An 11335-nucleotide genomic window follows, 5' to 3' on the forward strand; every position below is an offset into this window, starting at 1 on the left:
TTAACCAAAGAAGAAGGTGGTGAAAAGAACACTAAGGTGAGAATCAAGAGGTCTCTGTTTTAGTCCTGACTTTGCTATTCATTAATAATGTGATCCAGGAAAGTTACTTCATCCCTTTGGGCCTGAATTTTTTCATTTTTTAAATGAAGGGCTGGATGAAATGTTCTGTATGGTATTTTACAGCTGTAAAGTTCTCTTCTAGATAACCTTATCTAAAAGTGCAGCAGCTGCCCGAAAGGACAACCGTAGCATATGACAGGACCACCAACTTGAGGTAATATTGTCTACTGTGCCTTCTAACTTGACTTTGTATCACCCCTATAACCATTAATAGGATATTTTCCCCATCTATAATTTCCTCTCCCTTCTTAGGTTTTTTCCAACTGTGGATTAGTCTTTCCTTATTTTTAGAGATTACTTATCTCCAAAAAGAAGAATGATTTCATGGGAGAGTTGATCATCTTCCCTTGTAGATGGTAATCCAATAGACCTCTGTGAAGATAAATATAGCTTCCCAATATCCATTGCAGGGATTAAAAAAAAAATTTATGAAGAATTTAATGAGATTCTCCAAATTAAGTCCATATGTGCTTTGATATCCAGCAACTTCAATGAGAAAGTGGGCACAGGAGAAAGTGGTAAAAACTATATTGGAAAAAATATGGTTCAAGATTGGGATATGAGAGAGGCTGAAGGCTGATCAATTGCAAAGAAAAACAGAATCATGGAACTTTAGAGCTCTACATTGGACACCTGGTCCAACCCATACTTGAGAAAGAGTCTTTTTGACGAGCTACCTGATAAGTGATCATCTAGATTGTGGTTGAAAACCTCCAATCAAAGAAAACGTAGATGGTCTATTCTACCTTTGGAGAAATGTTAATTATTAGGAATTTTTGTATCCTTTCATCAAGCCTAATGTTACCTGTGTAATGCCCACATATTGCTCCTAGTTTTTTCACTGTGAGATTAAATTGAACAATTCCTTATGACAAGCCTTTCAGAAAACCAGAACACATCTACAGTGTCTGCAAGCAGCTGGATGGCGCATTAGCAATGTTCCCGGCTCAACTCAAATCAATTTAAGAAACATTTAGTAAGCACCCACTGTGTACTCATCCTTATACATATGCTCTCTGCATCACAGAAGTAGGCACAATATCTGCTGGACTTGTAATGAGGAAGACCTGCATTCAAATCTGGCCCCCAAACTAGCTGTGTGACCCTGAGCAAGTCACAACTAGCCTCTGCCTTAGTTTCTTCATCTGAAAAATAAGGATAACAATAGTTATCAGGGCTATTGTGAGGATCAAATGAGATAATACTTGTAAAGTGTACTGCACTTTTAAGTGCTATATAAGAGCTAGCTATTAGTATTATATTACTTTCCATGTATTGTATAATTATATAATTTACATATAAATAATATAATATATTAATATATAATATAAATATATAATTATATAATACCATTAGTATTATATTCATCTCCAGATTAAACATTCCCAGTTCCTTCAGCTGATCTCAAATGGCATTAACACAAAGTCTTTCATCTTCCCAGGTACCATCCTCTGGACACTATGAATACTTTCTTAAGGACATGAGTCAGAATGTGGCAACTGCCAAATGACATGGTAATAGATGAAACAGACATCATATGAAGGGACAGAAAGTGATTGGTTATAGACAGAGCAGTCATTTTTTGTAAACTGAGGGTGCACTGCATGATACAGAGAGAAGGAGTTCTGAGTTTGGAGTCAGAAAAGCGGGGTCCCAGTCCTGGTTCTTTCGCAGTTTACCTATCTGCCAATATATGTGTCTCCTGGACAAGGCTCATAGATTGTTAAGGAGCTAGACACAGAATTAAGGCATAGGAGGAAATTAGATTATACTGAAGAACCCGGATCAGACTTTCAGATGATCCCAAACTACTTTCTGCAACAAAAATTCATCCGTTTGACACAAGTATTCTCCCATGAATGTTGTTATGGCTATTGAGTACAATGATTTCAGAAAGACTGAAGTTACAAACAACCTGAAGGTTAACAGAAAGATGTGCAATGGGAGATGAGTTAGTAACTGCAGGGCACCAATGACAATTTGCATATAAGAAATAGTGCAGATGGATGATATTGTCAAGGATGATATGAGAAGAAAGCAAAGTGGACAAGTCATGTAATGAAAATGAGAGATAAACGATACATAATCCAAGTGGTGTATGGTACCCTTGAGTTATTAAAAAATAAAAGAAGGCCTCCAAAACATTGGGCAGATTTTCTTTGGAAGATTAATGGGAAAACACAGACAAGAATTAATAAGTTATGTAGGAGTCGAAATTTGTCTAGGTTAAAGGAAAGGGCCCATTCAAATGAAAATGTATATCTTTGAATGTATTAGTATAAAGTACATCTCTCTCCTAATGGAGACTTCTGTTGCTGAGACAATTTTAATTTCTGACAGCATCTCTAAACATTCCTTTGTTAGCTTCTCCTCAGTCTCTACATCATTTATCATGTCCTTAAATCTCCCTTTCCCTCCCCAATGTTGTTTTGTTGACCATTAGCAATGTTCCAGGTTCAACTCAAATCAATTTAAGAAACATTTAGTAAGCACCCACTGTGTGCTCATCATTATACATATGCTGTTTACATCACAGAAGTAGGCACAATATCTGCTCAAAGAGCAAGACATTTAAACTGGTGATGGATTAAACAACAGCCTCCCCCATCCCCCTCCAGTAATAGACCACTCTCCTGGCTGTCATTAACTTTCTGTGGGTCTATGGACAGATCACCAAGTCTCTCTGAATCATAGTGTCTCTAGAAGTGAAACATAATGCATCTTACTCTCATAAGAGTGCTTAGACAATAAGTAAGCAGATTTGAAGTTTTGTATAAAGCAGAGTTCCTTGGGAGCCTACAAGCAGCAATCCTATTGTTTTTTGGCTTTTTTGTTTGTTTGTTTCTGCTGCTGGTGGTGGTGTTTAATGGCCAATCACAGCCTGAGAAAACCGGAAGATAAGCAATTGCCCCTTTGGACACCTCAATGGCAGCAGCACATGCTATTTCTCCCTCAGAAGATGAAATCAACCACATAGGTGGCAGTGCTGAAAATCATTCGATTCTCTCATCTTCGCATGACTGCACTCTGATATTTAGTTGCTATTTAGTGTGCAGCCCACCATTTCCCCTTTGGTCTTTCCTGAGGCTCATCGCTCTTCACATGGCTCTCCCTCTACTCATCCATGCCTTGTTTATTTCTCCTCCCCAGACAGGCTGTTGGCTTCTCCTCCACAAAGCAGAATCTGATCTACTTGGATCTTACTGACCAATCAAATCTTTCCAGGTTCATGCTGGCTGTATTTCTCCTCCAGGCCAATGTCATTCAAAAAAACAAAAAAAAAAGCCACTCATTAACCACATACTAAGCTTAAAGCTCTGTTCCTGGGACTTCAGGATTTAGAACTAGAGATTACCTCATAGATCTGCCTCATTTTGCAAAGCAGAAAAGTTGACCTTTACCGAAAAGTAAAGTGATTTGTCCGGTGTAATATAAGAAGCAAATAACAGAGTCAGGTTTTGAACTCAGGCCCCTGGACTCCAAACCAGTACTCTTACAACTACCCCTGGGTTATAATAACTTCTCCCATTTTGATGAGGCCTGCCTACTGTATCATGCGGCTTGAAACATGTACCTTACTCTAATATAATAACAAGCAAAGTAAATACTAATATCAATGCACTACACTCTACCTCCTAAATTCTAATTGTTGTGGTGACATTTTCTTAATCAACTGCAGATTATATTAACTCAGGTCCCTATTAGTTAGCCCAGGCATTTATGTGACTACAACCTATTGAATTGCCCCCTATAATTACTGTATGCAGAAGAAGGCTATTAAATGTATTTACCTTGACCTATTTTAATGAAGTGGTATTGTTCGTTATCAGAGTCCACTCATCCAAATATTCACTTCTTATTTACTCTGGGGATCTAGCAAGAAACAAATATTCAATGAAAGTGAGTCATATTTTAGTTGGTGTTGCTAAAGCTTAAGCAATAGTAACATTTGGATTTTGGTCATTGGGCCTGCTTCCTGTTCTCTTGCATGACCTTCTACCTCTTCTCCATGTTTGTGCACAGATTACAAATGCTCTCTCTCCCTGCTCCCCTCTTGCATATGAGATCTCCCAGCTTCATTCAAGGCTCGGCTCAATTGCTGTCTCTAACAACAGGCCTTCCTTGATCTCTCTAGTTGCTAGGCCCTTCTTACTCATAGCATTTTGTATTTACTTCATGCATTTTTAAAAATTTATTTATCTGTTCAGAGTAGTTCTCCACCCCACCTCCAGTAGATTATAAGCCCTTTGAAAGTAGAGACCATTTTGCTTTCATCTTCATATTCCCCAGTGCCTTGAGAGGCAATATAGAGTAGTAAATAATGGGCTGGCCTTAAAACCAGAAGACCCGGGTTCAAGTCCCACCTATGAAATATACTGGTTGTATGACTGGATAAATCTCCTGACGTCTCAGTGATCTAAACAACTTTCTAAGCCTATAAACTGCAGACAAGGTGATGACCTACGTAAGCAAGATGGATTTACTCACTCGGGTATTCCTTATGCCAATGAAGTCACAAGTCTAGACCCTACCTTGCAAACAGTGGTCATTTAATGGGTATTTGCTGAATGAATCAATCGCTGGGTGAATCTGCAGCTTCTGTGAACTATTCAAGATAGGCGGAGGGCAGCAAGTTCACAGAATCACCTTCATTGTTGGCCCCTCGTTCCTCCATTGTTTTCACTGAGTTTTGGAAAAGTCCTGTGTATGTGGGCCTAACACCTCTAGATTTGCCTCTCTGTGTCTCTGTGTGAAGAACCAAGCTTGCCATGGCTTTACGGATTAAAGATTTCTTTTTGCCCTCATCAGAGAAGCCTTTGTGCTATTTATTTAGTTGTGTATAATCTTGGGCAGTTCATTCCTTCTAACAGCCTTCTCTAAGCCTGTTTCTTCATCTGTAGAATGAGGGTCTTGGCCTAAGTGAAGTCTATACTCCATTTCATATCTAAATTTATGATTCTATGCTCCTATGACAAGATTCCTTAAATCTCTTGGATAATGCCTATGTGTAGTACTGAAACTTCCTTGAATAAGTGTGAAAATAACATCACTATGAAAAAGGAGAATAGACTAAATAGTTTTATACTCAGGCAAATGTACTTCAAGTGTGTTGTCTAGATGTAACTAATTTTCTGTAATTCAAATATGCCTCGAAGGCAAAACATTTTGTGGGAAATGATGCAGACAGGCAGCCAAGAAAGATTGCTTACATTGATGCGAAATCTGACTTCTTATTCAGGTAGACAAACAGCTGCTCCACATAGTCCTCTCCTACCCCCCAGGAGCTGGGTTGGCCCCAGGATGACAAAAGTGAGTGCAGGATTTCATCTAAAGTCTCCAGACCACAGGTAAAGGAATGAAAGAGGAAGGGAAGTTGAGGGAAGAGAGAAATTCCCTGGTCTGAACAATCAAGAGACAATCAGGTTGGTTCCATTTTTCTCTTGACTTCTTCTTCCTTCCTCTCTACAATATTCCCCAGACACATTTGAGAGTAGTCAGGTATCAGTCCCAGAAATAACTCAACCTCCTTACACTCTTTTGTCCAAACATAAAGGTGACTAGATGGTGAAGTGGACAGAGCACCAGGTCTAGAGTCAAAAACACTCATCTTCCTGAGTTCAAATTCATTCTCAGACGCTTACTAGCTGTGTGACCCTGGGCAAGTAACTTTACCCTGTTTGCCTCAGTTTCCTCATCTGTAAAATGATCTAGAGAAGGAAATGGCAAACCCCTCCAGTATCTTTGCCAAGAAAACCCAAAATGGGTCATGGAGACTTGGACACAACTAAAAAGACTAAACAGCAATAAATATTATTAGGTGTCCCCTAATTGCCCTACTTTCCTTCTCCTTCCCTCCTATGTCCATATTGTCCTAGACTCACCATGAGTCTAAAGGAATATAAGCCACAAACCATTCTGTGTTTGAGTGTAACACTGATGTCAGCTCCTAAGGCACACATAGCATGGACTGTAATCCTGGCACTGTCAACAGTTAGCTCTATGGTCATGGGTAAGTCACTTCATTTCTCTGGGCCTCAGTTTCTTCAACTGTCAAAAGGAAACAATAATACTTTCTAGGGTTATTGTGATATTCAAATGGGTTCAGAGAAATTTAGAGCTAGATGAAACCATAGATATCCTGTAGTCCAACACTCTCCTTATTTCATAAATTAAAAACTGAAATTTCTACAATACTTTAAAGTGTATGAAAATATTCTTAGCACGTGCTATGAAATAGGCAGTCTGAGAACTTATCTCCATTTTACAGAGAAAGAAACTGAAGTGAAGTGGCTTGCCTAGGGACACAACAATTAGCAAATGGCAGAGCCAAGATTTTAATTTAGGGCTTATGACTTTAAATTCAGTATTCTTTCCATGGCATCACATTGTACAATGGAAAAAGGTTCTGGGTTCAAATCCTGCGCCTGGTACTACCTGTAAGACCTGGGAAAAGCATTCAACTTGGGGGGCCTCACTTCCTCATCTGTAAAATTAGTAGATTAGACTAGATGACATTTAAGCTTTCATCTAACTCAGTGTGTGATACTATGATTTATTCTCTAAATAACAGATGTGAAAGGCTTTTGAAAAATAGAAGCATTCACATATATAGGATACTTAGTATTATTATGATATATACACATATGCACATATATGTGTATACATAGATCAATAGGTAGATAGATAGATAGATAGATAGATAGATAGATAGATAGATAGATAGATAGATAGATCTAGATAGAGTATATTGTATATAGTAAAATTTTGTATTTTTCCATGTCTTGGATCTGTGCTTCCTTCCTACACCATGAGAAACCAAAAGTAAGCCAGAGTCACTACTCAATGGCTAACTCAGCAAAAACAGTTACAAGTGTAAAACTCCAGAACCAATAACTTTGGACTCCAAATCCAGTACTCTTTCTACTAGAACATAACCATGGGGTAAAAACCCAGAGCCTAAGAATAATGAAAAATCTACTGAGATTTATACATGCTTCACTGATATCATCAATGTAGTTACTCCCTCCAGTGATATATACCACTATTCATTCACCTATGTCTTTCAGTCTGTGTATTTTATCTATGTTATGCATGGACAAAATTAGACTCTGCTTATGTCACTGATCTGGAGAGAGGTTCTCATTATACAAAAAGAATACAGTCCCTTCTTAACGAGTTCATCAACAGATAAGGAACCAAGACATAGAATGGCAAGTATTTGTATGTGTGACAACTGAGGAAAGGGATAAGTTAGAACATGACATCTGGACACAAACTAAACAAACCTCATGACTTCCTACCTCTTTCCCCATTATACCTTTCCATTAAAGCTACTAATGGAATAATATCTGAAAGCTGAATTTTCACCTCTTTCTTTTTCCCCTACTGATCCCTCTGGAGGTGCAAATGAATAGTGAAATGACCCAAGGGTGGACAGGATCACAGGATCTTAAATCTAGGGCTGGCAGTGACCGCAGAGGCTGTGTTCAACCACTTCATTTTACAGATGAGGAAGCTGAGGCAGAAGAAGATTAATTGTATTGTCCAAGGTATCCTGAAAGTGTCAAAGGATGGATTAACTAAGGGTCCCTTGAAAATAGAGAATAGATTGAATCAAGCATTCACTTGGCTCCATGGAACTATATGTGATCTGCAGTCATTATCCCATGGCACATACTTGAAGGATTGCAACACACTTTTCTATTTGGCTGATCTTGTCTTGGAGTTCCAAAGTTTCTAGATGCCAGGGAATCTAGAGAGGCTAGAAGTCCTATTCGCCTATAACTCATTTCATCTGCTCAAGTGCCCAATTCATTACATGAGAAGTATTATCTCTACTGATGACAAGGAAATCACCAGGCACCTATCACTTTGGGCTTTCTAGACCAATGCCTCCTAACTGCTATTTTGTTCTCCACTGTCATTATTTTAAACATATCTCATTATTTTTAATCATGTCCAATTAAAGGCACTCATATATTCATATCATATATTTAATAGCTGAGACTCACTTTGGGGGCATTAATAAAATGCTGTTATCACTTATTTAACCTTTAGAAAGTCCAAAGATCTCTAAGTTTGCCTGCCTCTAAGATTTGCATTCATGCATTAGTCATTTCCCAATTGGACCATTTTTAAGAGCCTCTTGGCAAGCCTGTCTCATTCATCTATTATGTGTTTACAATCTATTCAAAATTTACAGGCTACTTGGGTTTTTTCCATCCTCTGAAGATCCTGTTTCATTCCTCCATTCTGCCAGTCTCATTGACTGTACTCTTCACCTACGAATAACTTTTGAAACTTTCCTAAAGTTACTTCTCCTTTATTTCCCCTGCAGGGCAAAAGTAAGCACCAGTAGACAATGCAGGGGGCAGTGTGCTATACTGGAAAGACACCTAGCCAAGGATTCTGGAAATCTTGATTTTAATCTCAATTTGACTACTGCCCAGGTTGAGTCACTTCTGTGTCCAGAGCGTGGCTTCTTCACCTATAAAATGATGAGGTTGGAATAGATAATCTTAAAGAGTTCTTCCTCTCTAATATTCAATGTTGGAGGCAGTGAGAATCCTCGTAAGTCAAAGATTCCAGTTAATGAATACTTAATTCACATTGCTCCAGCCAATGTCCTGCTTAGCCTCATAAAATCTGTAAGTGAATTAATTCCCTGGAGACTGAGGGTTTCAAAGAGTAGGAACAAAGGAACTTCATTTCTAATAATCAGGCAATTTCTACTAAGTTGAGCTCAATGTGATTTGCACTTAAGGAGAAATGTGAGTTCATCTTCCCAGAAAGTCTGGTTTTCTGTCCCTCCCTTAACCACCCAGCTTAAAGGAATAGAAAGAAAAAGAAAAGGCATTTAGAATTGGAATCAGAGGAATGGAGGTACAGAGCCTGTCTCCAATAATTTGTTGACTGACCATAAGCAGGTCACCTTACCCATGAGCTACAATTTCTGCATCTGTAGAATGGAGTTGATAATTCTTATATTGCCTATCTTACTGTATTGTAATAAAGAAAGTATTTTATGCCTTAGAGTTCTATAAAAACAAGAACTATTTAAAAAATTTTTTTATTTTAAAATACCTGCTCTGAGTACAGAAGCATTCGTCTCATCCACATTTGCTTCTCCACTGGCTAATAATAATAATAAAACTATCATTTACATAATACTTTAAGGTTTGCAAAGCACTTTACTTACATGCTCTCATTTTATCTTCACAACAATCCTGTGAGATAGGAGCTACTATTTTTCCCATTTTACAGATGAAGAAACTGAGACAGAAAGAGATTATATGACTTGCCCACATATTGAGTGGCAGAAGTAGGATTTGAATTCAGATCTTGGTTGATGCCAAGTTCAGTTCTCTATTCATTGCACCACCTAGTTGTCCTAATAGAATTATATTCCTGTTGCACCATTAATCATAGTACATTTCACTTTGAGGTTCTTACTTATTTTCTCAACCCTTGTAATTTGATCCCAGGTCTTCTCCCACCAAATTCAGTTCTCTTTCCACCAAACCATGAATTTAATCCAGGTCAATTCATCAAACATGTTTAAGAACTTATTGAACTACAGTAAAGCTCACAGTTGTCCAGGCATATCTTAATTTTCATAGAATCATAGACATTCATAGAATCTTAGAATTAGAGAGTTGGAAGGAATTCAAAAATTCATCTAAACTAATCCCCTCTTCTTGCAAAAGATAAAACTGAGATGGAGCCATACCAATTCAAAGCTGGGGAGTACCATAGACATTCAACTAGTCCAATCCTTTCATTTTATAGATGAGGGAACTGAGATCCAGGGAGGTAGAATACTTTATGTAAGGTCACATAGCTAGTTATTATCAATAAATGTTTGTTAACCTATTAGTAGAACTGGGAATGAATGAATAAATGAATGATAAAACATTTATTAAGTTTTTTGTGTGTGCCAGCGCTGTAGTAAGCACCATGGATACAAATACAGATCGAAACAAGACAGTCCATTCCCTTAAGAGCTTTCATTTCATGAGACAACACATGTTTCGGAAGTGACATGAAAAAGCCCATGACCCTGGGGATAGAGAAGTATACTAGGTTCTGGTGGGAAGGGGGATGATGAGGATGAGGATAGCCAGAACATAAACAGCAAAAGTCCAGGACGCCTTCCACTAATCCTCTAGTGCCTCTAAGTGACAAGCCCAGTAATATTTCTCTTAAGTGAGCTGTCAAGTTCTAAAGCAGGCAGGAGGCAGGCATAGGGGTACCCATGTTGGTATGATACCACTCATTTTCTGTAATTCTATTCAGATCTTTTTTCACTTGAAATTTTATTAAATAAGCTGCCTATCAACTCTATTTGGTCTCTTACTGTTGCAGACTAGAGACACAAAGTTTTAGAATGACGAAATTAGAAAGAGCTATCAGTGCCAACCAGCCAAACCTCCTCATTTTACATATAAGGAATTTGAATTTAAGAAATTCGAGGGGATTATGTCCGGGTTACATAGCTGTCAAATAACAAAGATGTGACTAGAGCCCAGGGCTGCTGATTTTTAGTCTAATGTTTTTCTACTGTTCCACACAGTCTATATTGGGAAATCTAACAACATGATCTCGTCAAAGTCAATATTCACCTATGCAAAACAAATATGGATAGGCTCACTATCTTGGGATGACATTGAGATGTTCTTTACATACTACTGTCCTATGTCGAGTAGCAGGCAAAACAGCTTACTTATGTATTGCCTAGTGATAGAAATTATGCAAAGTAAATTAAAGAGCTGTCCTCTAAGAGATTTAATTGGAGGCAGACAAAATGCATGCAACCCTCCAAGATAGAAAAAAATTGTAGAATACAAGATCCTATGTTAAATGCATAAATTAAAAAATGAAGCACCTGGAGGTGGTCTTTACTGAACTGAATGAGCAGGTCAAGTTTGATTTGGCTATTTAGTGCAAATTCCTTTCTCCACCCCATATGTCACCTCCTCTTCTATTGCTATGAATCTATACCATGGTCCTTAGCCCTTAGGAGAGAGGTCATAATAGAATGATAGAATTTTTCAAATCAGCATCTTAGCAGCACTTGATAACTGTAAAGAGCCTTATAAATATAAATTATTGTTAATAAAGCTGAAAGAGTGGTCTCCACCTAATATAAAAGCCCTCTGCTTTTTTTTTCTTTTTTGGTGCACACTTGTGATTTTATTGAGGTGTGGACATCTGG

This window comes from Phascolarctos cinereus, unplaced genomic scaffold (assembly GCF_003287225.1).
Source record: "Phascolarctos cinereus isolate Bilbo 61053 unplaced genomic scaffold, phaCin_HiC Scaffold_5;HRSCAF=322, whole genome shotgun sequence".
Taxonomy (NCBI): domain Eukaryota; kingdom Metazoa; phylum Chordata; class Mammalia; order Diprotodontia; family Phascolarctidae; genus Phascolarctos; species Phascolarctos cinereus.